The sequence below is a fragment of the Dermochelys coriacea genome, chromosome 2 (assembly GCF_009764565.3).
Source record: "Dermochelys coriacea isolate rDerCor1 chromosome 2, rDerCor1.pri.v4, whole genome shotgun sequence".
Lineage (NCBI taxonomy): Eukaryota > Metazoa > Chordata > Testudines > Dermochelyidae > Dermochelys > Dermochelys coriacea.
Window position 1 is genome coordinate 3390878 of NC_050069.1, and position 24615 is coordinate 3415492.

Below are 24615 nucleotides of genomic sequence, written 5' to 3' on the forward strand. Positions count from 1 at the left end.
GACAGAAAGGCTGCTGACACAGGAACACTTTAGACAAGAGAAACCTATTCTCCTCCAAGTCATTCACTCTCGATATTAATTGGAATTTGAGTCCGACAAAGCACTTCCCATTGATCGCTCAGGTTGCTGGGCTCATGGACATGGATCATTTGGACTGATTCAGAATATAAACTCTAGCTATGAACCCAGAAGAGAAGGGCTGCTTCAGATTCCACACCCAGAGCCTATCCCCATAGTGTGCTCACGTCAGCTGATCAAAAGTCAGGAGAGCTTCTCTTCCACTTCCCAGGAGAAAACTTAAAACCCGTGAAACTGACATTCCTGTTAATCCCAGTGTGCAACATACTCTTCATTCATTCCACACCAACAGCTGTGACAGAACAGTGCAACGAGCTCAAAGCAGGGTCTAGCTCTCCACTAATATGTCAAAAATATTGGGAATTGTGGAGTAGCCTGTGAAACTGCAGACAGCTCAAAAATCACCAGGAGTTGGGTAATTCTCAAAGGACTGGTCTTTACTCACCCCAGGGTTTAGAGCTCAAATGGAACAGTTACCAACCAGGGGCAGCACTCTGCAGAAGGGGCGGCACTAAAAAGCTCAGATGTAAGTTTCCAGAAAGCCTGGAAAGCTTCAGCAAACCTCAGGAAAAGTTTGACCTTTTTTTTTTTTAAATTAACAACTGGGGGAAAGGCAAGCATGCCGGAGCTCCGTGACCCAGCACTGTTCATTATGCAGTGCATCACAGCAATAAACTAAACAGAGGTCAAGAGCAGCACAATTTATAGTAACAGTAAACACACAGGACAGGGAGGGGAAGCCAGAACCTAGGTACATAAGCACTTTGAGTCAAACATGACCACAGCCCCATGAATAATGTGATTATTGGCTGCAAAAATAGCCACATTGCTTCCCTTTTAAATACAGGCTGCCTACTTGCAATACAGTAACTATGCTTCTAGTTTTGTAAAAGAGTCTCTAATCCTTTTGGTTGGGGAAAACAAGCCTTGAAGTAAACCAGATTTAAACTCACATTATATCTCTGTGGGTCTGCAGACAGCCCAGAACAGTTATGACAAAGGGCACGTGTTTTTGGGATAAACATCAACCTAACACATTTATCCATTGCTAAGTGTAGTGATGGGGCAAGGGCTAGCTACTGGCAAGAGTCACCAGGGAGAGGAATGAGGAACAAACCTTCCCCTCCCTAGCATATTTAAAGTCACACCCACCCTTGCAGGAAAGGGAAACATACATTGTAATGCTGAGAAACAGCAGCAAGAAAAATACCTCAAATACCTACTGTGTTCCACAACACCCTAAACAGACACCTACCTCCCTCACTTCTAGACACCCAAAGCACCCAGCTGCCTCCCTGCCCCAAACAGTTTCTTAAATTATCGAACATTTGTATGTGGAGCAAAATACATTTGTTATGTTACGTTCACACAAGGGACGCTGTACTGAACTGGCGGTAGGGCCACGGTTCCTGGCCTTTTGCTGCAAAGCTTCGATTGACTGGGCTGTGGAGGACACAGGACCATCAACATGATTTAAGGCAGAAATAAACGGTTTGTTCATTCCCTGACGAGGCCCCAACCAAAACTGCAAAACTACCCACCAGCAGTAGACTGCTAAAATGCCCTCCTCAGCAGGCGTCTATGGCTAAAGATCCCAGAACTACAGCAAGCCCATGTGCAAGCAGAGCTATGGCTGGGACTGTCAGAAGCCAAAGGCAACTCCCATCCTTTCACGTGCTGCGTATTTATACCTGCCTACTCTATTTTCCACTACATGCACCTGATGAAGTGGGTTTTAGCCTACAAAAGCTTATGCCCAAATACATTTGTTAGTCTCTAAGGTGCCATAAGGACTCCTCGTTTCTTTTGCTGATACAGACTAACACAGCTACCACTCAAACCAGAAGCCACAGAGAAGCTCCCAAGTACCACTGAATTTCAATGGGAGTTGAGTGCCTCACCCCCTGAAGGATGCTTTGAAAACTCTGGGGCACTAGTTAATTGGTGACTTGGGGAGAGGGGATACCTGACCAATGTAGTTATTTAAAGGGTGTAACCACTGAAGATGGAGAGAGGCTGGAGCTGGTAATCTGCTCCCAGCAGATCCTAGGTGATTTGTGCATTATTTGGAATGCCTGACGGGTGCATTCCGAGGCCCCATCTGTGCTGCTCTCTCAGAGGTTCAAATACCCACAGTGCCCCACTAGCCCCGCTGTCCAGGTCCACCTCAGCTGGACTACTGCCCCCGCCCTCCAATGGGAAACTGCCAGCTGCAGGAAGGGTGTGGAGACAGTTCTGGCACCATCTGCAAGAACAAGCCAGAAGCATGCAGCAAGCATGCACCCACCCTCTCCAACACGGCTGGGACACATCTGCTCTTCTTGGGGGATATAGGTGCAATGCTGATGTTGGCTCCAGACCATAAGCCATGGAGTAGTGGGCTGAGGTGTTTAATAGCAGAGATGAGGACCAACAGCTGCACGCATTCAGAATGAGGAAGCAAACCTACCTGGCTACACCACTAGAGCAGACCATGACAAGGAGAGCTCCCCTCCCCAGAGAAGAATTGAGATTGCTCGGTGGAAGCTGGCTACACCAGCTACCTCAGTGGTTCTCAAACTTTTGTACTGGTGACCCCTTTCACATAGCAAGCCTCTGAGTGTGACCACCCGCCCTTATAAACTAAAAACACTTTTTTATATATCGAACACCATTATAAATGCTGGAGGCAAAGCGGGGTGGAGGCTGACTGCTCACGACCCCCCACATATTAACCTCATGACTCCCTGGGGGTCCTAACCCTGTTTGAGAACCCCTGAGCTATCTGGTGGCCAACTCCTCGGCACAGAGTCAGTACACCCCAGCAAACACTACTGTTGGGAGTCACGCAGGACAGTATGCGTACTGCTAATGGGGTGTGTGTTCAAGGTGGCCACTAGCCCAGAGCCCCTGCTGGAAGCCATGAGCCTCAACCCCACCCAGCAGTTTAACAGACCAGAGATACTAAACTTTCACGTGCAGGCAAAAGAGGACGATTCCCATGGTACATTGATGGGTTTGCTGTTAGCGTGATGCGTCGGGACACCACCCCAATCACACAGCAACTCCAATGTATATGCAGCAGATGGAAAGAGCAGGAGCATGCATGAGACAAAGCAGGATGAGAGAGCTCCTGACCCACCGTGACAGTTCCACAACTAATGAATGCAGCAAGGCAGAAGAGTTCAGTATCAAGGCAGCCGGACTAGCATTAACCAATGCAGGCAAAGTACCTGTGAAGCTGTTAGCACAGACAGTACATGTTAGAACACACTTTTAAACTCATGAGGGACTGGAGCACACATCAGTGAAGTGAATAACTTTAGGGGAGTTTATTCCATGGGGAGATGCAACTGGGTTTTTGTAAGCATTAAACATTCTTTATTATTTGTATGGGAAAATGTTCATGGAGGTGCTGTACTTGTCACAGATGTAGGCTTTATATTCTAGTACAAGGGAATTGACAGGATTGAAGTGTAGGTATAGTGGCAGTAAACAGTAATTGTGATGTGTAAAGCATACCAGATTTGTTTTCAAGAAAGTTTATTACACACAGACAAGCTCGCAGGCCTGCCCCCATATAAAAAAAACCTAACATGCATGACAGCAAGAGAACTTCTTCCAAGGGTTGTTTGTTTTCAGACACATATTTCTTTCCCCTGCTCTTGCAGAAGGTGCCTGCAAAAGAAGTTGTAAGGATGCTTTAGAAGAAAGGGTAGAGCAAGAGCTATTACCCTAATTCAGGGGTTCTCAAACTGGGGGTCAGGGCCCCTCAGGAGGTCACGAGCTGTCAGCTTCCACCCCAAGCCCTGCTTTGCCACCAGCATTTATAATGGTGTTAAGTGTTTTTAATTTATAAGGGGGAATTGCACTCCGAGGCTTGCTGCATGAAAGAGGGCACCAGAACAAAAGGTTGAGAACCACTGCCCTAACGGACACTCAGCAATTGGGCAGGTGGTTCTCCGGCCAGTCTCAGGGTCAAAGCAGCAGTATCTCATTTTGTTACAGAACTCCCATTGGCATCATCTATCCTCAGTGGGTATCTTCCTCGTGCGCCATACGCATTGCTGTCTTCTCCTCCTGCCTGCCCTAGCCTTGACTTTCCAGGAGTTTTCCAAACTTTGGGTCCTGATGCATCATAGTAGCCCTCCTCTTGGGTGCCTGAGACTGGAGCACTCAATGCAGCTATTAACCAGTAGGATTTTCCTCTTCCTTCAGCTCATATTTTTAAGTGGTTCCAAAATTGGAATGCCATCACCCCCACCCTATACCTGCAATGGCACGTCCAGGCTGCAGGACTACAATTTAAAACAAGGGGAGTTGGTCGCAGCCGCATCCCCTCAGTCCCGTGGAATACCAGGGAAAGTGATCAAAGCAATTTCAATTCAGCACCGACTTCCCCTGCTTACTTAGAATCCATTACCCTTCACACATACTTGGGAAAGGGGGGTGTCAGTTTAGTAAAGAAGGAGGTAATTAAGGGGAAGGGTGGGGCATAGGGTGGTCACTTCATTAAATAAAGACTTGATTGAAGGCACATTGCACCATGATCTCTAGTTGCACCTTAGAGGCAGATGGCCTGATAAGCACACCATGTAACAGCAATGTTTTGGCCCTAGTGCTCACTGTAATTTTGCAACGTGGAAATTTGTTTCTTTGATGGCTTCTCATCATCTTAACATCAAGTCCGACCGCATGGCCCAGCTCAGATACTCTGTGAAGGAGTCAGGCACTTCCACCCTGACAGCTAAGAGCAGCCCAAGAAACAGGCGCAGGGACTGTAGGGGGGATAGATGCTGTAGGCACGGCAGAACAGGGGCAAGTGGGTAGTTTGGCCCTATTACCAACACCGCAGACACTATACATCAGAATGCCCACAGTTCTTCCATGGACTTGCATGGTAAGTCCTAGCTGTACAATAAAAATCTGCAGGCTGGCTGAAGTGTTTTGTCCCCCCAATTCTTCCGCAAGCGTAAGTGGCTCAGCTGACACCTCAGGATTCTAGGTCCCCCCCAAAGTGATACCAAAACTCAATCCTTTCCCAGTCCCCATCATCTCATCCCTTGGTGTACGGAGGCCCCATGAGCAGTGTTCTCCCGATGAAGCCATAAGGCAGATTATGGTATGAAGATAATGGCATAGACATTTACATTTAGACTTCTGGAAGGATTTTGCTTGGTGCTGCCTGACATTTGGTTAAAAACACGAATACAAAAATCAACAATCTCTATCATGAATCTGAGTTCAGGGGCCTAAGAACGGGCTGCAATCATGAACAGGAAGTCATCATCAAGCAGGTGTGTTTCTATAGGGTCCCAGGGGGAAATCAGTTCTTGGCCCTACACTAACATTTTAGGGACCTGGAAAAAATCATTAGGGGTAGTTTGCAGATGACAAAGCGTGGGCGAATAGTAAACAACGAGGACAAATACAGAGTGATCTGGACCTCTTAGTAAGCTGGGTGCAAAAAATAAATATGCATTTTGATATGGCCACGTGTAAAGTAACATCTAGGAACCAAGAACGTAGGCCATACTTTCCAGCTGACAGACTCTTTCCTGGGAAGCAGTGACCCTGAAAGACTTGGGGGTCAGGGTGAATAACCAGCTGAACACGAGATCTTAGTGCAACATTGTGGCCAAAAGGATTAGCATATCAGGCTCAGAAGAAGAGTCAGTCCCAGAGATCTGATACAGTTCATTGTACAAATGAGCAAGTTTCCCACTGTGACCTTAAGACCATTTGCCTTTTAACAGCACTGCCTGCTGCTCCTGGCAATGCCCATCTCTGCTACTTGTTCAATTCTCTAGCTGTACACTAAGGCAGTCATTCTAATTCAGGACCCATTTCTAAACCTTGATGGCTGTTGCAGCCCAGAGACATCCCCAGACCCAAAGCTCCACCCACAGGGACCCCTATGGGGGCTTGGCACTAAAATTCCAGAAACTGGCCAGCTGGGGAACACTCTCCACCAGCAACTGCAGGGAAGGGCAATGAGCCAAGCCCCCCCCCCAAAGAAAACTGCCACCCCCAGCATATGGGGGCAGATGTAGGGGGATTCGTGGGGCAGAGAAATGTGCAGATGCAATGGAGGGGCTATGGGAAGAATATGGGGCAGATGGGTCTAGGGGAGGGGTGGTGAGCCAACAGCTCCAGGAAAAATCACAGCCCCCTCAATCCCCCTCCCCCACACACAGTGTCCATGGGATGCAGGGATGGGGTGTTGTGTGTAAAGTGGGGGCTGGGGATATGGTGGGGGAAGATGTGGGGGATGCCAGGATGGGTGATATGACAGAGGGAAGGTTACATTACAAGCTCAGGCTGGGGGCAGGACAGGGTGTAGAGAAGATGGTGTCATACACAGTCACAGAGCCACTCAGGTTTGGTCTGGCCCCCCAAAGGGAGAACCGGCCAGGCCAAACCTGAGTGAGTAGTGCTGCAACCAATGAAGGGGAGGCTGTACTAAGCCTGGGCTGCACTGCAACCCACGCACCGAGCTGCGACTCCCAGAGCGGGGAGCTAAGCCCAGCCAGCCCCTGCGACCCTTGGACACACTTCTGCCACCTAAGTTTGGGTCGTGACACAGGCTGAGGGACTCTGCACCAAGGTACTGCATATGGCTGAATTCAGTTAGCCCTCAATGTCCTCCTCCTCCAAGAGGAATACGAGAGTCTGCCCCAAGCCAGCTGGCAAGGCGCTGCAAGGACAGGCTCCTCAGGTGTACCCGCAATACCCTCACTGGGGTCTTATCACAAACCAACACGTTCACTGCCGTGACGCTAGCAAGCAACAGAGATCCAATACATGTGGTGCTATTGGGGTCTTCTGGCCAACCTGACCCTTAGGCAACAGAGTTCAGAAAGTAAACCAGTGCCCTGCAAGATGGCTATTTGTACCGCTGGGTCTATTAGCAGTGAGCTCCAAGCACACAGGCACTGGTGTCACTGGCCCAGTGAAGGACCACAAGGCATTTATCCTTGCTCACAGCAAGCCTAATGTAAAAGGTGGCTGTAACCTTGGAGAGAACTTGTATGGATGCAATAAGTCTGCTGTGAGACCACAGAGTGGCTAGCACAGCACATCATTCAGGCCCTACCTACACTGAAGGGCTCGGCCGGATATCTAGTGGGCACTTCAGCATGGAGTCACGAGTTCAAATGTGTGGGATTTTTCAGAAATCAGTGGGAGTTGGGCACTAATTCCCTCTGGCACTTCTGAAAATCTCACCCTTTGACTCAGTCCAGGAAAGCATCTCAATCCCAAGTACTGGTGCTTATTGCCCCTCCCAACAATATACATACCCTGTTTGAAATGCAGTCATCTTGGGAGCGGAAGGAAGCCGCTGCCTGGCGCACAGCACGAGGCATAAGCAGGGAAGGAGAAAGTCGAGGAAAAACAGGGAGATTTCCTAACCAAAGCCCAGAGAACAAGTGTGTTCAATGCCAGCCCTACCAAAGTAAGAGCAACAGACATAGCGAAATGCAGCAAGGCTGGGATATAAACAGCCAGCCTTGTGCAACGAAGTCCAAATACAGAGTGAGGTGCCTGGGCCCAGGTTAAGTGTGGAAACATCCACTGTGAAAGTTGTGCCATTGTCCAGGCAACAGAATTCTAACAACCCTAACTCGAAGACTGGATGTTCTAACACCTCTGCTCTAGGAATGATCTGGGGGCAGGTCCCTGGCCTGTATTACATAGGAGATCAGACAGGATGGAGGATCACAATGGTCCCCCTTCTGGCCTTGGAATCTACAAACTCCGGAAACAGTCATCACAGCCCAAGTTTCGTTACCATCTGCCAAGGACAGCAGCTTGTCTGGAAGCGTTCATTAACAGGAGAAGCGGGACCTGATCCTCACCAAGGCCTTCAGGTGCAACCAGAGCAAATAACTTTGCATTTTCTGTTTGGTAAAGGTCCCTGAATGAAATGAGGATCAATGTGGAGAGAGATGCATTTATGGTTTGATTGGTAACATATACAGCCACTGCCCAAGTTCCTGAGCACATCTGCATTAAAATGTGAAGTCCAATGCAATTACAGCTGCACCATGTTCCCTCCACTCCCCACCACCCCTGAAGGCAAATACTCAAGTAAGTCTCAGGGCCATGAGTGACCCTCTGAAGACACCACTAAGAATGTCTTAGAGCAGTGGCTCCTAAACTGTGGTGCATGGATTAGTAACCCATAGAGTCCTTCCTGATGGTCAGTAAGAGAAGACACTGACGATCAACAGTTCAGAGGGTGGATAAGGATTAGAAGTTACTCACAAGGGATCATTTACAGAATGGTCTGTAAAAGTATCTGGGTAACCACCGTTTAGAGTAAATCCTTTTGCAGCACTTTAAAGACAAGGGACACCATTCCCCTCTTGTCCTACTGTCTCACCTGGTGACAGTGAATTATTAAGAGCTGCACAGATCAAGTCGCTTACTGAATCCATGCTGTGAAGAGTTTCAGAGTAGCAGCTGTGTTAGTCTGTATCCGTAAAAAGAAAAGGAGTATTTGTGGCATCTTAGAGACTAACAAAGAGTGGGTCTGCAGCTTGACAGCTCATCTGCAGACTGTGGAGAAGCGTACCCATTTCACCATAGGTGCTCTCCAAACTTTAAGCGGAAGCAGACATCACATTCACAGCTGTCAAACGGCCTCAAGAGAAGAGCCATCAGCAGTGAGTTTGGGCAACCTAGATTAACCTTCACTCTTACTCAGGAGAGAGCAATTCTTAGCAGGTGAGAGTAAGCTCTGAGGACAAAGGCAGGGAATAAAGAACGCAGTTCTAAAGTTTCAGCCAGGAAGCCAACAATAAGACATAAGCCAGTGGGTCAGCCAGGAGGAATTAAAGTCTCGCCTACAGCAATCACATGAGAGCTACGGAAGCAGTTTAATCTTTCACTACAGCAGAAAGGGAGATTGGAAAGGCTTGAGCCCACAATGGTGATTAGAGATTTATCTGCTTAAATCATTGTCCTAACCCTGAAAAGCTGTAAGCATTATTTCTGTAGATCAAGAGCACAGACAGCAGGGCAGGGAGAGTGTGTTGTAAAACATGAGACTCTTGCCCTAAAGACATCTAAAAAAAGCCATGCATCAAAGAGACCTCTGCAGTGTACAGAAGTCATGAATAGACAGTTGTCTTCTGCAACCAGCACCGTTCTCTCTCATCCTCCAAACGTATTTCCACCACTAATTTGCTCTCTGAAATTATCAGTCACTCTACATTTATAGTTAAAGGCTTAATAAATTATTGATATTTAAATATGGTTATAGATTGTTAGAGTCCAACATTCTCTAATATATGATCTAAACCCATTTATAAAAAGGTTAATAAGTGACAGATGGCCTAATCTTTTTAAATGTACCCTTCATATAAATCCACACCTGCTATGAAGCCCAGTCAGAGGACATAACACACATACAGTCCCCAAGAAGGGCACTCTTCTCCGGTGCACGGCTCTCCTTTCCACTGCTCTTCTCCTCTCACGGTCTCATTTCTTTACCTAATTTATGGCCTGACCGCCAAAGCCCTGGCCATCCAAGACCCCTACTGCAGCAAGGTCTGGATGCTGATGGGTCAGGCCTCTACGTTGTAAACTCTTAAATGCAGGCACAGGGTCATCTTCAGTATCAGAAAAACACTGGTGGCAAATGGGTGCCTGAAATCCAAGAGCACTTATATAGATGCGTATCTGCATCTGTAGGTGCCTAAACACCTTTGAAAACCTAGTCCTTAGTCTCAAGAGACAAGGCCCTTGGTTATATTTGAAGTGTTGCTTACCAGTCAGTATTTCCTACACTCAGGATATTTAGCTGAAAAGGATCACACTTAAAGTTCTCCAATATTTTCTACTTTAGACTAAAGTGCCAAAAAAATGCAGTGAGGGGGAGGGGGTTAATATTTCAAAAGCCAGAGCTCCCTACAGTAGCTTACTGAACCACAACACGTATCTAGGAAATGCATATGTTCTTGGGTATAGTAAGAAAGGTAGCAGAGAAAGGTATAACGCGATTCAATGGCTGGAAGACGAATTCAGACTGGAAAGATGGCATAGTTTTAGAGTAATTAACCACTGAAAATTTCCCAAGGGAATTCTCCACTACACACCATTTTTAAACTCAGACGGGCTGTGTTTCTAGCAGCTCCGCTCTAGGAATGATTTGGAGGCAGGGCTCAGGCCTGTGTTACACAGGAAGTCACACTGGACGATCAGTGGTCCCTTCTGGCTTGGGAATCCACAAGTCTCAGACTACATTTTAAGCACATGCAGTTCAGTAACACCTGGAGGCTGCAATGAGGATCAGGACCCCAGTGTACCATGTAAGCTCAGGAAAGCCTAGTCAGTGTCTGTGGGAACCACCAACAGAGGGGACTAAGCATTTAAAGGGTTAAACATATGCACTAAACTGACTCAGCTGGGAAGCATTTCCTTCAAGCCCCACTCAACCAAGCTGCTTAATCGGGGTACAGCTGCCCTTAGTGCTTTAGAGGGCTGTTGGGCTCCCTACCCTGTTAGTTCTCATTGTCCTGTGAAGTTCTCTGAGGAAGGCATGAAACCACACAGGGTCAGGAGAGCTGAGCACATGGGATGCACTAAACTGAGGGTGACCATGGTCCTTATGGAGGTATTAAGAGTTCATAAAACCAGAACCAAACCAGTTTAACAGCTGAGCCAGTTAAACATTTACAGACTCAGTTGTCTAAACATGCAACTAGCTCAGCTAGAAGCTACTTTGCTCCTCCAAGCAGAAGCTTTAACACTCCCTTTTCTTTAAAAGCTAGGAAATCCCTCCCCAGAATAACTTAGTTCAGATTTCAGAGTAGCAGCCATGTTAGTCTGTATTCACAAAAAGAAAAAGGAGGACTTGTGGCACCTTAGAGACTAAAATTTATTTGAGCGTGAGCTACAGTTCACTTCATCAGACGCATTCGGTGGAAATGCATCCAATGAGGTGAGCTGTAGCTCACGAAAGCTTAAGATCAAATAAATTTGTTAGTCTCTAAGGTGCCACAAGTCCTCCTTTTCTTTTAGTTTAGATCGTTCAAGTGATTGCTTGACTGTTTCGCTATACAGTATCTCTGAGAGTCCCCGTTAAAAACCAAAGCACTGAAGCATGGAAATGCTCTATTAAAGTCACTGAAACAACGCAACAGTACATTCAGTTATCAATACTGTTACAGTTACCTTACAGACATCCTTGAGAGACCTAACTGAACTGTAATACCTATTTATAAACTCATCACATCTAGGAGTGCATCCAACTATATAAAGTACATTAATGATCTCAAAAGCTGGAGTATGTATGGTCATCATGAATAAATATTAACCTTAAGCTTCTCATGTTGACAACCTATAAAAAAGTTTATTTATAGATAAGGTAATTTATATAAATAAATTATTAACTTCTTGTTTCCAGAGTTAATACTTAAGTTTGGGGTTTTTTTTTTTTAATGGTAATGCTGGTTTTGCAGTAAATATTACCTTTATACATATCCCTTGAGCAATGTTAAGGTTTTATCTGGGCATATTAATACATATTCATACAACCCGTTGCTCTTTAGAGCTTTGTAAGATTTTAGATGTTTTATTTTAGGAGCTCAGTTATAACAACACAATCCCAGATTAATGTGCTAATTAAAAACCCTCAAGTCTGCAGTGTCAGATCCCCTATTTAATGTTTGCCTATAGTGTATTAGGGAAACACGGAGGCTGGACAGGTGATCCGTGCCGACTTGCAATATACCAGTGCAACTACAGAGTCTGGTGAAGGAACATGACTGCAAATGGCTTTCACAGCTTATTTTGCTATATTAAAAATATTGTTAAACTGACTAGCCAGAGCTAGTTGGCAACTGAACCAAAAGAGTGGGCAACACAGCTAAATTCTCCTACAAACACTGGAAGTTACATTCCTTAGAAGTACAAATGTACAATTACAGCTGTTTAAGCTGCCCTGCAGCAGCTTATTGGAGATTTTCACTGTAGGCCTCAAAAAGTCCAACCGACAGCAGATGATCCAGCAAGGGAAAGGAGAGAGAACTCGAACATATTACCAAGACACTAGAAATGCACCCTATAGTATACTGGAGGCAGTGTGCTAAGGAAACTACTGCTTGTTGTGTATTTATGGATTAGATACTTAATAGGAATCCCAGGGTTCCTTAATAAGCACAAGGGACAAGCAGCACTAAGAACAGACGATGAACATGGCGATGGCTCCCTATCAACACTAAACACTATAACTGCATACAATTAGTTTGTTTAAACGCAGCTGTACTACTTCTTCCCTGAGACACCTCCTCTGTGATGCTCACAAAGTGAGCCAATAATTATGGGGAAACAGCTTGCTGAACCATCAAGTTGTACACAACCCTGCACAGTAATTGCATTATTTTATTGATGTTGCTTTTCCCCTCAGCCTGTCCCTCCCTACTCAGTTATACAGCTTGTTGTTACATGTCTAGAATTAGACTGTAAGGCCTTCAGGGCAGGGACCATTTCCTCTTCATACCATGAAGCATTGGCACGCTTGGGGTTTGTCTACACAGGGACAGACAGGAAAGTTAAGATGAATTAACTAAAGCTGTGGAGTAAAAGCTCATTAACCCCTGTGTGGACCTCTCAATCAAACATAAAAGGACTTGAGCCCCCTCTAACTTAAGTCCCTGAACGAAAGCCTGCATACAGGTTAAAGCAGGGATCTCAAACTCAAACCACCACGAGGATCACATGAGGACTAGTACATTGGCCTGAGGGTTGCATCACCGACACCTTTTCATATAAAGGTACAAAAGCCTCCTCCTCCTCCTCCCCCTGCCCTGCCCCCCACTCCACCCCTTCCAATCCCTTCCCCAAAGTCCCCACCCCAACTCTGCCCCCTCCCCCAAATCCCTGCCCCTTCTCCCCTGAGCACGCAGTTCCCCGCTCCTCCCCCCTGGAAAGCGCTAAGCACTGCCGAACAGCTGTCTGGCCGCGGGAAGCACCTGGAGGTGCAGGAAGCGCCTTGGCAACCACAGGAAATAACTCCAGGGGAAGCTTGACGGGCCACAGCAAATAACTCCGCGGGCCGCGTGTTTGAGACCCCTGGGGTAAAGTGATTTAATTTCACACCTTTAGTTAATTCATCTGAACTTTCCTGATCATCCCCATGTAGATAAACCCTTGAGAACTATAAAAAGTTACCAGCAGCTAAAATATTCAGGATAATCTATTTCCCGCTTTCAACCACAAAATCAGCCATCCCGGGAACACCGTTACTGAAGAAAAACATACGCACTCCACCTTATCCACCCTGCTAGGCCATTCATTCGCCTGTTGAAGGCTGTGGTTCCTACAACATGCACAAAGGGATGGGCGGCACTCAGAACATGGGGTGGCTGCATATCAGTGCAAACACTATTATTGCTTACAATTAGTTTGTTTCAAGGCAGACTCACTACTCCCTTATCCAGACACCTTTCCTGTGATGTGTTGCAAAGCAACCTTGGAAAAAATCTACTCTCCCACCCTACCTGTTCCAATCTCTGCTTGCCTGGGCTAACTACCTTTTATTTATTAATATTTTTATATAAACAAACTGAAGAGCAAGGTATCCAGAATTCCATTCAGTCTCCTGTTCATCAGGTTTCATCAGTATCTATACACCTGAACAAAGACACACCATAAATAAAAAGCTTCAGACATTAATGTGTACATCATAGCAACTCCAAGAGAAGGTTTGCACTGGCTTTCCTGTGTCTAGTAGGTCCCCACTAAGAATCTTTACGGTAGCCTTGGCACAAAGCATATTTATCCTTCCCCTCCACCTCCCTCACGAACAGGGATTACAAATGACTAGCTTGCTCCTCAGTTACAACAAATAAGGGTAGTCAGTCCAGGCAAGCAGAGACTGGACCAGGTAGAATGGGAGAGTAGATTTTTCTAAAGTTGCTTTGCAGGACATTTTGCCAAGTCTAGTTGGTTAATAAGGGTTTCAAGTTTATTACACTGTAACGAACCCACAGAACTGTACAGTACTGCATAGGACACCCATCTACAACACTTTCCACCCAGGACCTCAAAGTTCTTTACAATAATGAATTAGGGCTCAACACTATGCTAGGTGGATATCCCCATTTTACAGGTAGAGAAAGTGAAGAACAAAGAATAAGTGACTTCCCCAGGATAACACAGACTGCCAGGACCAGGACCCGGACCCAGTCCAGTGCTTTAAGCACAAGACCTTTCTTCCTCATTCAGAATAACCTTCATCTTTAATAGAGGAGCAGTCCAAAAATCACAGACAATGCACCACCTTGATCCCCAAGCAGCTACCTGCAGGTCTCAGAACTGAGGGTAGCTGCAGTCTGCTCTTCCTGGTAAGTTGCAAGTACAGCCCATATTTAGACAAGATCTGGGCATTCCATGTCAGAAAGCTTTTCCCCATGTACCAAGTCACTGCATCATCTGAGCTCCTCGCAAGTATTCATAAATGTACGCTCAACACTGTCACATAGGGACCCCTAGTTTAGAGATGAGGAAACCCATGCATGATGAGTGAGGGGCTAGCCCAAGGTGTCACAGTAAATCCAGAGATATAGGTTCAATTCCCACCTCCACCAGAGACCCAGTTCGTTGTCTCAACCACAAAGCCACCCTTTCCCTCAAATTCAGCCAGGTGGCTAGAGAGATGTATGACATCTCAGGGAAGAGGGCATACATGAGGAATAAAAAAAAAAACCACATTGCTCCTTGTGGCACTATTTAGATGCCTTTGCCAGCACATACAAAGCTAGCACAAGCAAATCAAGCAACAGCAGCTAAACATAAGCTCCACTCAAGAGGACATGTGCAAGCAAGCACCGATTTCATTTTGTGGGTCTCTACAGATACAGGAAAACCTCTCACTATTCTTGGCCGTTTTCGTTTCTCCTGAAACATTTTAAATGTTCCTAATTGAATCTGCTCAGGGAATTCCACAGCTACCAAAGCACCACAGACTGGTTTGCACCAGCCTTTCCAAAAATCACAATCATGTTTGCTTTGCTAGCCTGTAAAAGCAGCAGTAATTTTGTGGCAATCCAAAACCTTGAGTGCCCTCATCAATAACGGGACCATTGTGCGATGCTGCCAAAGCTTCCACAGCATGGCAGCCAGCAGCAGCTTGTCCTGGTTTACCTATTGTCTGCAGGGAAGGAAGTTAAAACTCAATTATTTCATCTTCTTTTAGGGAAAAAATTCTAGGGCACCAGACAAACACGACTGGAAGAGGGCCCAGAGGAGGGAAAGTGGCAGTTAGTTTTAGAATCAGCATCTGACCCATATTCTCACACAACACTTTTCTCCCAATGAAGCCTAATACCTACAAAGGCTCAGAAAAACCAATTCTTTTGCAGGCACACATACCAAGGCAAGAGCCATCAGTTTATCACCATTCATTTGGATTCAGTTTAACTGTGTACCCATACATTTCTGCTAACAGATTTGCTCCTAAGAACGCTGCTTCTCCTCAGAGCAAGCAGCCATTTTACACAATCCCTTGAGCCCATAAACCTTACCATGAATGACAGGGTTGCACATGAAATAAACCTCCCAGTAACATAGTTCCCTTCCTTGAGATAGCACAGCTCTGCCATCTTAGGCCACTCTCACATTAGCAACAGCGTGCATTCGAAATTATTAGGGTCTGATCAGCAAAGTGTAACATCACCAAGGCAATGACCTTTGCATTTAAGCTCTTGGCTAATTCAAGTCTCACACTCCTACCATTTCAAGGCTTTCAGCTCACACACTGCTTCACATCTCAGCTCTGTGACTATTAAATGCAAGTCATACAAACCTTCCAAACACCAGATCACTTCAATTCTCCTTCCCACAGGGTTGCCAACCCTCCAGGATTGTCCTGAAGTCTCCAGGAATGAAAGAGTTATCTTTAATTAAAGATTATGTCATGTGATGAAATCTCCAGGAATACGTCCAAAATTGGCAACCCTATGTCTACATTCCTCTAGCCTATCAGCCTATGCAGCATGGAAACTGTAAGCTGAGGAATGGCTAGGCCAAAGTCCATTTTGTGTTTCCTCTTGCTTGCCTTAAGAGGCCAGAATGGTTAGCATACCCCAGGAAGATCGACTATCCCAGCTAAAAGATAGGTTTGAATGAATTGACAGGGCTATCCAACTCTTTCAATTCTCAGTCATCCTCAGATCTAGAAAGTGATGAGTAGCCCTGCCTTACACTCGAAGTCTCAGCAGCGCCAGGAGGGCAGTGTCCCACAAAATGGATGCTGGCTATACCGAGGCCACTTACAACTGTCTGCAGATTAGCGCATGTTCCTGCAGCACTATTACAAGGAGAAGTGTATGCTTTGCAGAGCGAAGAGAACTTCAGGCTTGCAAAAGAGGTGGTCAAATAAAAAGCAGATCTGAGTCTTGTCAACAACACACGTCTACACGTATTTACATAACATAATGCCCTGGAGTTTCTGGCACCTCCACTTGAGCTGTTCCAATGAAACCCTCACTGTGATGAGAGTCTCTGTGTGGGACATGCAGCTGGCAGCGATCATTGCTTTCCACCAATCCCACCCACCAGCACACTCAGGGGGAAGTAAGATGGGGTTTTGGATTTTTATGAGTATTTGTTTCTATTCCATAGAAGTTTGCCTTCTTTCTCTGGCCTGGCCCTATTTCAGACTAAGGGACCAGTTACTGGAGCCATTCAATGGGATCAAGTTATTTCACTAAAAAAGATTCAAAAGAGGGTGGGATCTTCCATGACTAAAACAAGGTACCCCTCCCTCCATGGAACACAAGTCTCCTACAGGAAGCAAACACACCCTGACCAGCTGACAATCCCCAGGGAGAGGCACTGTAGCCTGCTCCATTCAATCGGAGTTCAACTGGATCCCTGTTTTCTTCTGCAAAGCCCATTCCTCCCCAGATTGTTATATATTTTGGGAGTTGGTGACCAGGAGCTGAGGAGTGGGAGGAATACACCCTGCAGGAGGGTGAAGTGAGGTTGCCTTGACTTTGGTACCAGGTGACCTAGAAAAAGCAAGGAGCACATCTCAGATGCTATCTGGGGAAAGGCCCTTTGGGAGTGACCATGGGAAAATACCTGCCCCCTTAGTGATCAGCAGACTGAGGAAGAAATGACTCACTTCATCTTCTCTTTGGCAATCGCTTTGCTCAGTAGCAGGGCCTAGTCCTCAAACCTCAGAGAGGCAGGAGAAGCGATAACCCAGAACAGGGCTAGATAAGGGCACAGGGCTGGAGGCTGGGTTTGGTAAGGGGAATCGGAGTCAGAGTGCAGGTATGAAACAGAGGCCTTGGGCAGGCTCAAGTGCACAGTCCCCAGAGCTCTCCTCTCCCCAGAAGCAGCATTGCAGTGTGATGGTCCCATTCCCTGGAGAATGGAAGCTAGCAGACCAAGGCCACGGGCAGGGCTAGACACCACAAGAGGGGTGGAGATAAGGTCTTCTGGGTACAGGAGAGGTCAGCCCTTGGCAGAGGGGTTCTGTAGAAGACTGAGGCTTGTCTAGATCCAGGCACACCATCCAGAGGATGCCAGGGGAAGGTCAGGCTTAGGAGTGGGGCCAGGAAAACAAAGATGCTATGGGCAGATCCATGCAGAGACATAGAAGAGGTCCCAGGAAGGTATATAGTGGACTGAGTTCCCAAGGGTGGATACCTGATTGAACAAAATCATGGGCAGGTGGAGGCAATGCTGTGCAGGGGTATGAAAACAGGGGATCAGATCTGAGGGTACTTGATACATGAAGCCTTAGCCAGATCAGGTATACTATGAAGGGAGGGCAGGTAGAGGGTACCATGTAGACAGAAGCATTGAGCAGTCCCCCAGGCACACCATGCAGGGGAAGGGAGGGTCTCACCCCAGCAGGGATAAGGTCCAGGGGACCAGTACCAGGTAGATCAAGCCTTGGAAAGGTCTATGCACACCATACAGAGGGGTTTCAGAGGGTATGGGGGAGTCCAGGGATCAGTGCGGTGAAGGTTCCCAGGGGTACCTGGTAGACCCAGGCCATGGGCAGGTCCAGGTACACTGTGCACTAAGCTCCCGTGGGGAATCCTGAAAGGGTCCTGGGGGGATGTGAGTAGCTGCTAGACTGAAGCCTTGGACAAATCAGTCATGCGATGCAGGGTGGGAATGTCAGCAGGAGTGTCCTGGAAATCCTGGAACTAGTAGACCACGGGTGGGTGATCCCAGGGGAATCGGGGTGGGATGGTGGCACTTGTAGACCACAAATGGGGAATCTGGGTGGTACTGGCAGACCAAGGCTTTAGGCAGGTCAAAGCATACCAGGTGGAAGGCCCTGGGGGACGGTACCTAGTAACGAAGGCCTTGCGCAGGCCCAGGCATACTGTGCAGTGAGGTCCTGGAGGTCCCAAGGGAGCTGTGGGAGCCCCGGCGGGTGTCGATACCCGGGAGACCGAGGCCTTGGGCAGATCCCGGGACACCATGTGGGGCAGGACTCCTAGCGTTGTGGGGGCTTGCCAGGGGGAGGGGGATGTGTACCTGGTAGACTGAGGCCTTGGGCAGGTCCAGGGACACCGTGCAGGGCAGGGGAGATTGGGGGGGCCCCAGGAGGCTGTAGGGAATGTGGGGGGCTCTGGGAGTACAGGGACGGTACCTGGTAGACAGAACCCTTGGCAGGTGCAGGCACACAGTGCGGGGTGGGGGAGTTGGGGGGAGCCCTAAGGGGGCTGTACCTGGTAGACCGAGGCCTTAGGCAGGTCCAGGCAAAATGTGCGGGGCAGGGGAGTTGGGAGGGCCCCATGGGGGCTGTGGGGGACTGCGGGGTGTTGGGGGTACAGGGGCACTACCTGGTAGAACGAGGCCTTGGGCAGGTCCAGGCACACCGTGCGGGGCAAGGGAGTTGGGGAGGCCCCAGGGGGGGTTTTGGGTTACAGGGTCGGTACCTGGCAGACCACAGCATAGGGCAGGTCCAGACACATGTGAGGGGTGGGGTAGTTGGGGGGCCCCCGGAGTTGTGGGGGGCTGCGGGGGCGGTACCTGGTAGACCGAGGCCTTGGGCAGGTCCAGGCACACCGTGCGGGGCGGGGGCGGTGGGGGGCCCCAGGGGGGTTTGGGGGTACGGGGGTACCTGGTAGACCGAGGCCTTGGGCAGGTCCAGGCACACCGTGCGGGGCGGGGGAAGTGGGGGGCCCCAGGGGGGCTGGGGGTACGGGGGTACCTGGTAGACCGAGGCCTTGGGCAGGTCCAGGCACACCGTGCGGGGCGGGGGCGGTGGGGGGCCCCAGGGGGGCTGAGGGGGTTGGGGGTACGGGGGTACCTGGTAGACCGAGGCCTTGGGCAGGTCCAGGCACAGTCTGCGGGGCGGGGAGCTGTGGGGCCCCAGGGGGGCTCGGGGGGGTTGGGGGTACGGGGGTACCTGGTAGACCGAGGCCTTGGGCAGGTCCAGGCACACCATGCGGGACGGGGGAGGTGGGGGGCCCCAGGGGGGTTTGGGGGTACGGGGGTACCTGGTAGACCGAGGCCTTCGGCAGGTCCAGGCACACCGTGCAGGGCAGGGGAGGTGGGGGGCGGTGGGGGGCCCAGGGGGGTTTGGGGGTACGGGGGTACCTGGTAGACCGAGGCCTTGGGCAGGTCCAGGCACAGTGTGCAGGGCGGGGAGGTGGGGGGCCCCAGGGGGGCTGGGGGGTTTGGGGGTACGGGGGTACCTGGTAGACCGAGGCCTTGGGCAGGTCCAGGCACACCGTGCGGGGCGGGGAGGTGGGGGGCCCCAGGGGGGCTGGGGGTACGGGGGTACCTGGTAGACCGAGGCCTTGGGCAGGTCCAGGCACACCATGCGGGACGGGGGAGGTGGGGGGCCCCAGGGGGGCCCCAGGGGGTTTGGGGGTACGGGGGTACCTGGTAGACCGAGGCCTTGGGCAGGTTCAGGCACACCGTGCGGGGCAGGGGAGGTGGGGGGCGGTGGGGGGCCCCAGGGGGGCTTGGGGGTACGGGGGTACCTGGTAGACCGAGGCCGTGGGCAGGTCCAGGCACACTGTGCGGGGCGGGGGAGGTGGGGGGCGGTGGGGGGCCCCAGGGGGGTTTGGGGTATGGGGGTACCTGGTAGACCGAGGCCTTGGGCAGGTCCAGGCACACCGTGCGGGGCGGGGGAGGTGGGGGGCAATGGGGGGCCCCAGGGGCGTTTGGGGGTACGGGGGTACCTGGTAGACCGAGGCCTTGGGCAGGTCCAGGCACACCGTGCGGGGCGGAGGAGGTGGGGGGCGGTGGGGAGCCCCAGGGGGGCTGGGGGGGTTTGGGGGTACCTGGTAGACCGAGGCCTTGGGCAGGTCCAGGCACACCATGCGGGGCGGGGGAGGTGGGGGGCGGTGGGGGGCCCCAGGGGGGCTTGGGGGTACGGGGGTACCTGGTAGACCGAGGCCTTGGGCAGGTCCAGGCACACTGTGCGGGGCGGGGGAGGTGGGGGGCGGTGGGGGGCCCCAGGGGGGCTGGGGGGTACCTGGTAGACCGAGGCCTTGGGCAGGTCCAGGCACACCGTGCGGGGCGGGGGAGGTGGGGGGCGGTGGGGGGCCCCAGGAGGGTTTGGGGGTACGGGGGTACCTGGTAGACCGAGGTCTTGGGCAGGTCCAGGCACACCATGCGGGGCGGGGGAGGTGGGGGGCCCCCGGGGGGCTGGGGAGGTTCGGGGGTACCTGGTAGACCGAGGCCTTGGGCAAGTCCAGGCACACCGTGCGGGGCGGGGGAAGTGGGGGGCCCCAGGGGGGCTGGGGGTATGGGGGTACCTGGTAGACCGAGGCCTTGGGCAGGTCCAGGCACACCGTGCGGGGTGGGGGCAGTGGGGGGCCCCAGGGGGGCTGGGGGTTCGGGGGTACCTGGTAGACCGAGGCCTTGGGCAGTTCCAGGCACACCGTGCGGGGCGGGGGCGGTGGGGGGCCCCAGGGGGGCTGGGGGGGTTCAGGGGTACCTGGTAGACCGAGGCCTTGGGCAGGTCCAGGCACACCGTGCGGGGTGGGGGCGGTGGGGGGCCCCAGGGGGGCTGGGGGGGTTGGGGGGGTTGGGGGTTCGGGGGTACCTGGTAGACCGAGGCCTTGGGCAGGTCCAGGCACACCGTGCGGGGCGGGGAGGTGGGGGGCCCCAGGAGGGCTGGGGGGGTTTGGGGGTACGGGGGTACCTGGTAGACCGAGGCCTTGGGCAGGTCCAGGCACACCGTGCGGGGCGGGGAGGTGGGGGGCCCCAGGGGGGCTGAGGGGGTACGGGGGTACCTGGTAGACCGAGGCCTTGGGCAGGCCCAGGCACACCGTGCGAGGTGGGGGAGATGGGGGGCCCCAGGAGGGTTTGGGGGTACGGGGGTACCTGGTAGACCGAGGCCTTGGGCAGGTCCAGGCACACCGTGCGGGGGGGGAGGTGGGGGCCGCAGGGGGGCTGGGGGTTGGGGGTATGGGGGTACCTGGTAGACCGAGGCCTTGGGCAGGTCCAGGCACACCGTGCGAGGTGGGGGGGTTTGGGGTACGGGGGTACCTCGTAGACCGAGGCCTTGGGCAGGTCCAGGCACACCATGCGGGGCGGGGAGGTGGGGGGCCCCAGGGGGTGTGGGGGGTTCGGGGGTACGGGGGTACTGGTAGAGAGGCCTGGGCAGGTCCAGGCAACCGTGCGGGCGGGGGGGGGCCCCAGGGGGGTTTGGGGGACGGGGGTACCTGGTAGACCGTGCCTTGGGCTGGTCCAGGCACACCGTGCGGGGCGGGGGCGGGGGGGGCCCCAGGGGGTTTGGGGGTACGGGGTACCCGTAGACCGAGGCCTTGGGCAGGTCAGGCACACCGTGCGGGGCGGGAGGTGGGGGGCCCCAGGGGGGTACGGGGGTACATGGAGACGAGGCCTTGGAGGTCCAGGCACACATGCGGGGCGGGGAGGTGGGGGGCTCCAGGGGGGTTTGGGGTATGGGGGGTACTGGTAGACCGAGGCTGGCAGGTCCAGGCACACCATGCGAGGTGGGGGCCAGGGGGGGCTGGGGGGTTGCGGGGTACCAGGTAGCACCGGGGAACTTGGGCAGGTCCAGGCACAGTGTGTGGGGTGGGGGAGGTGGGGGGCCCCAGGAGGGTGGGGGTACGGGGGTACCTCGTAGACCGAGGACTTGGGCAGGTCCAGGCACACCGTGCGGGGCGGGGAGGTGGGGGGCCCCAGGGGGGTTGGGGGGGGTTCGGGGTTACGGGGGTACCTGGTAGACCGAGGCCTTGGGCAGGTCCAGGCACACCGTGCGGGGCGGGGGTGGTGGGGGGCCCCAGGGGGGTTTGGGGGTACGGGGGTACCTGGTAGACCGAGGCCTTGGGCAGGTCCAGGCACACCGTGCGGGGTGGGGGCGGTGGGGGGCCCCAGGGGGGGTTCGGGGGTACGGGGGTACCTGGTAGACCGAGGCCTTGGGCAGGTCCATGCACACCGTGCGGGGCGGGGGCGGTGGGGGGCCCCAGGGGGGGTTGGGGGTACGGGGTACCTGGTAGACCGAGGCCTTGGGCAGGTCCAGGCACACCGCGCGGGGTGGGGGCGGTGGGGGGCCCCAGGGGGGGTTCGGGGGTACGGGGGTACCTGGTAGACCGAGGCCTTGGGCAGGTCCAGGCACACCGTGCGGGGCGGGGAGTGGGGAGCCCCAGGGGGGCTGGGGGGGTTGGGGGTTCGGGGGTACCTGGAAGACCGAGGCCTTGGGCAGGTCCAGGCACACCGTGCGGGGTGGGGGCAGTGGGGGGCCCCAGGGGGGCTGGGGGGGTTGGGGGTACGGGGGTACCTGGTAGACCGAGGCCTTGGGCAGGTCCAGGCACACCGTGCGGGGTGGGGGCGGTGGGGGGCCCCAGGGGGGGTTTGGGGGTTCGGGGGTACCTGGTAGACCGAGGCCTTCGGCAGGTCCAGGCACACCATGCGGGGTGGGGGGCCCCAGGGGGGTTTGGGGGTACGGGGGTACCTGGTAGACCGAGGCCTTGGGCAGGTCCAGGCACACCGTGCGGGGCGGGGCGGTGGGGGGCCCCAGGGGGGGTTTGGGGGTACGGGGGTACCTGGTAGACCGAGGCCTTGGGCAGGTCCAGGCACACCGTGCAGGGCGGGGGCGGTGGGGGGCCCCAGGGGGGGTTTGGGGGTACCTGGTAGACCGAGGCCTTGGGCAGGTCCAGGCACACCGTGCGGGGCGGGGGCGGTGGGGGGCCCCAGGGGGGTTTGGGGGTACGGGGGTACCTGGTAGACCGAGGCCTTGGGCAGGTCCAGGCACACCGTGCGGGGCGGGGGCGGTGGGGGGCCCCAGGGGGTCCGGGGGTACCTGGTAGACCGAGGCCTTGGGCAGGTCCAGGCACACCGTGCGGGGTGGGGAGGTGGGGGGCCCCAGGGGGGTTTGGGGGTACGGGGGTACCTGGTAGACCGAGGCCTTGGGCAGGTCCAGGCACACCGTGCGGGGCGGGGAGGTGGGGGGCCCCAGGGGGGTTTGGGGGTACGGGGGTACCTGGTAGACCGAGGCCTTGGGCAGGTCCAGGCACACCGTGCGGGGTGGGGGCGGTGGGGGGCCCCAGGGGGGTTTGGGGGTACGGGGGTACCTGGTAGACCGAGGCCTTGGGCAGGTCCAGGCACACCGTGCGGGGCGGGGAGGTGGGGGGCCCCAGGGGGGGTTTGGGGTACGGGGGTACCTGGTAGACCGAGGCCTTGGGCAGGTCCAGGCACACCGTGCGGGGCGGGGCGGTGGGGGGCCCCAGGGGGGGTTTGGGGGTACGGGGGTACCTGGTAGACCGAGGCCTTGGGCAGGTCCAGGCACACCGTGCGTGTGGGGGCGGTGGGGGGCTCCAGGGGGGTTTGGGGGTACGGGGGTACCTGGTAGACCGAGGCCTGGGGCAGGTCCAGGCACACCGTGCGGGGCGGGGGCGGTGGGGGGCCCCAGGGGGGTTTGGGGGTACGGGGGTACCTGGTAGACCGAGGCCTTGGGCAGGTCCAGGCACACCGTGCGGGGCGGGGCGGTGGGGGGCCCCAGGGGGGGTTTGGGGGTACGGGGGTACCTGGTAGACCGAGGCCTTGGGCAGGTCCAGGCACACCGTGCGGGGCGGGGCGGTGGGGGGCCCCAGGGGGGTTTGGGGGTACGGGGGTACCTGGTAGACGGAGGCCTTGGGCAGGTCCAGGCACACCGTGCGGGGCGGGGAGGTGGGGGGCCCCAGGGGGGGTTTGGGGGTACGGGGGTACCTGGTAGACCGAGGCCTTGGGCAGGTCCAGGCACACCGTGCGGGGCGGGGGCGGTGGGGGGCCCCAGGGGGGTTTGGGGGTACGGGGGTACCTGGTAGACCGAGGCCTTGGGCAGGTCCAGGCACACCGTGCGGGGCGGGGAGGTGGGGGGCCCCCGGGGGGGGTTGGGGGTACGGGGGTACCTGGTAGACCGAGGCCTTGGGCAGGTCCAGGCACACCGTGCGGGGCGGGGGCGGTGGGGGGCCCCAGGGGGGTTTGGGGGTACGGGGGTACCTGGTAGACGGAGGCCTTGGGCAGGTCCAGGCACACCGTGCGGGGCGGGGGGGGGGGGGCCCCGGGGGGGTTTGGGGGTACGGGGGTACCTGGTAGACCGAGGCCTTGGGCAGGTCC

At 53.7% G+C, this 24615-nt stretch overlaps 1 protein-coding gene across 1 annotated transcript in view; it reads right to left on the bottom strand.

Moving 5' to 3' along the window:
• Positions 1-23105, bottom strand: part of CYHR1 (cysteine and histidine rich 1) — a 55101-nt gene extending 31996 nt beyond the window's left edge. The window contains exons 1-2 of the mRNA XM_038393548.2: positions 23088-23105; positions 21809-21829 (exon numbers count right to left, since the gene is read on the bottom strand). The gene's annotated coding sequence lies outside the window, so the exon portion shown is untranslated. The remainder of the gene's footprint in view (positions 1-21808; positions 21830-23087) is intronic.
• Positions 23106-24615: the final 1510 nt, after the last annotated feature.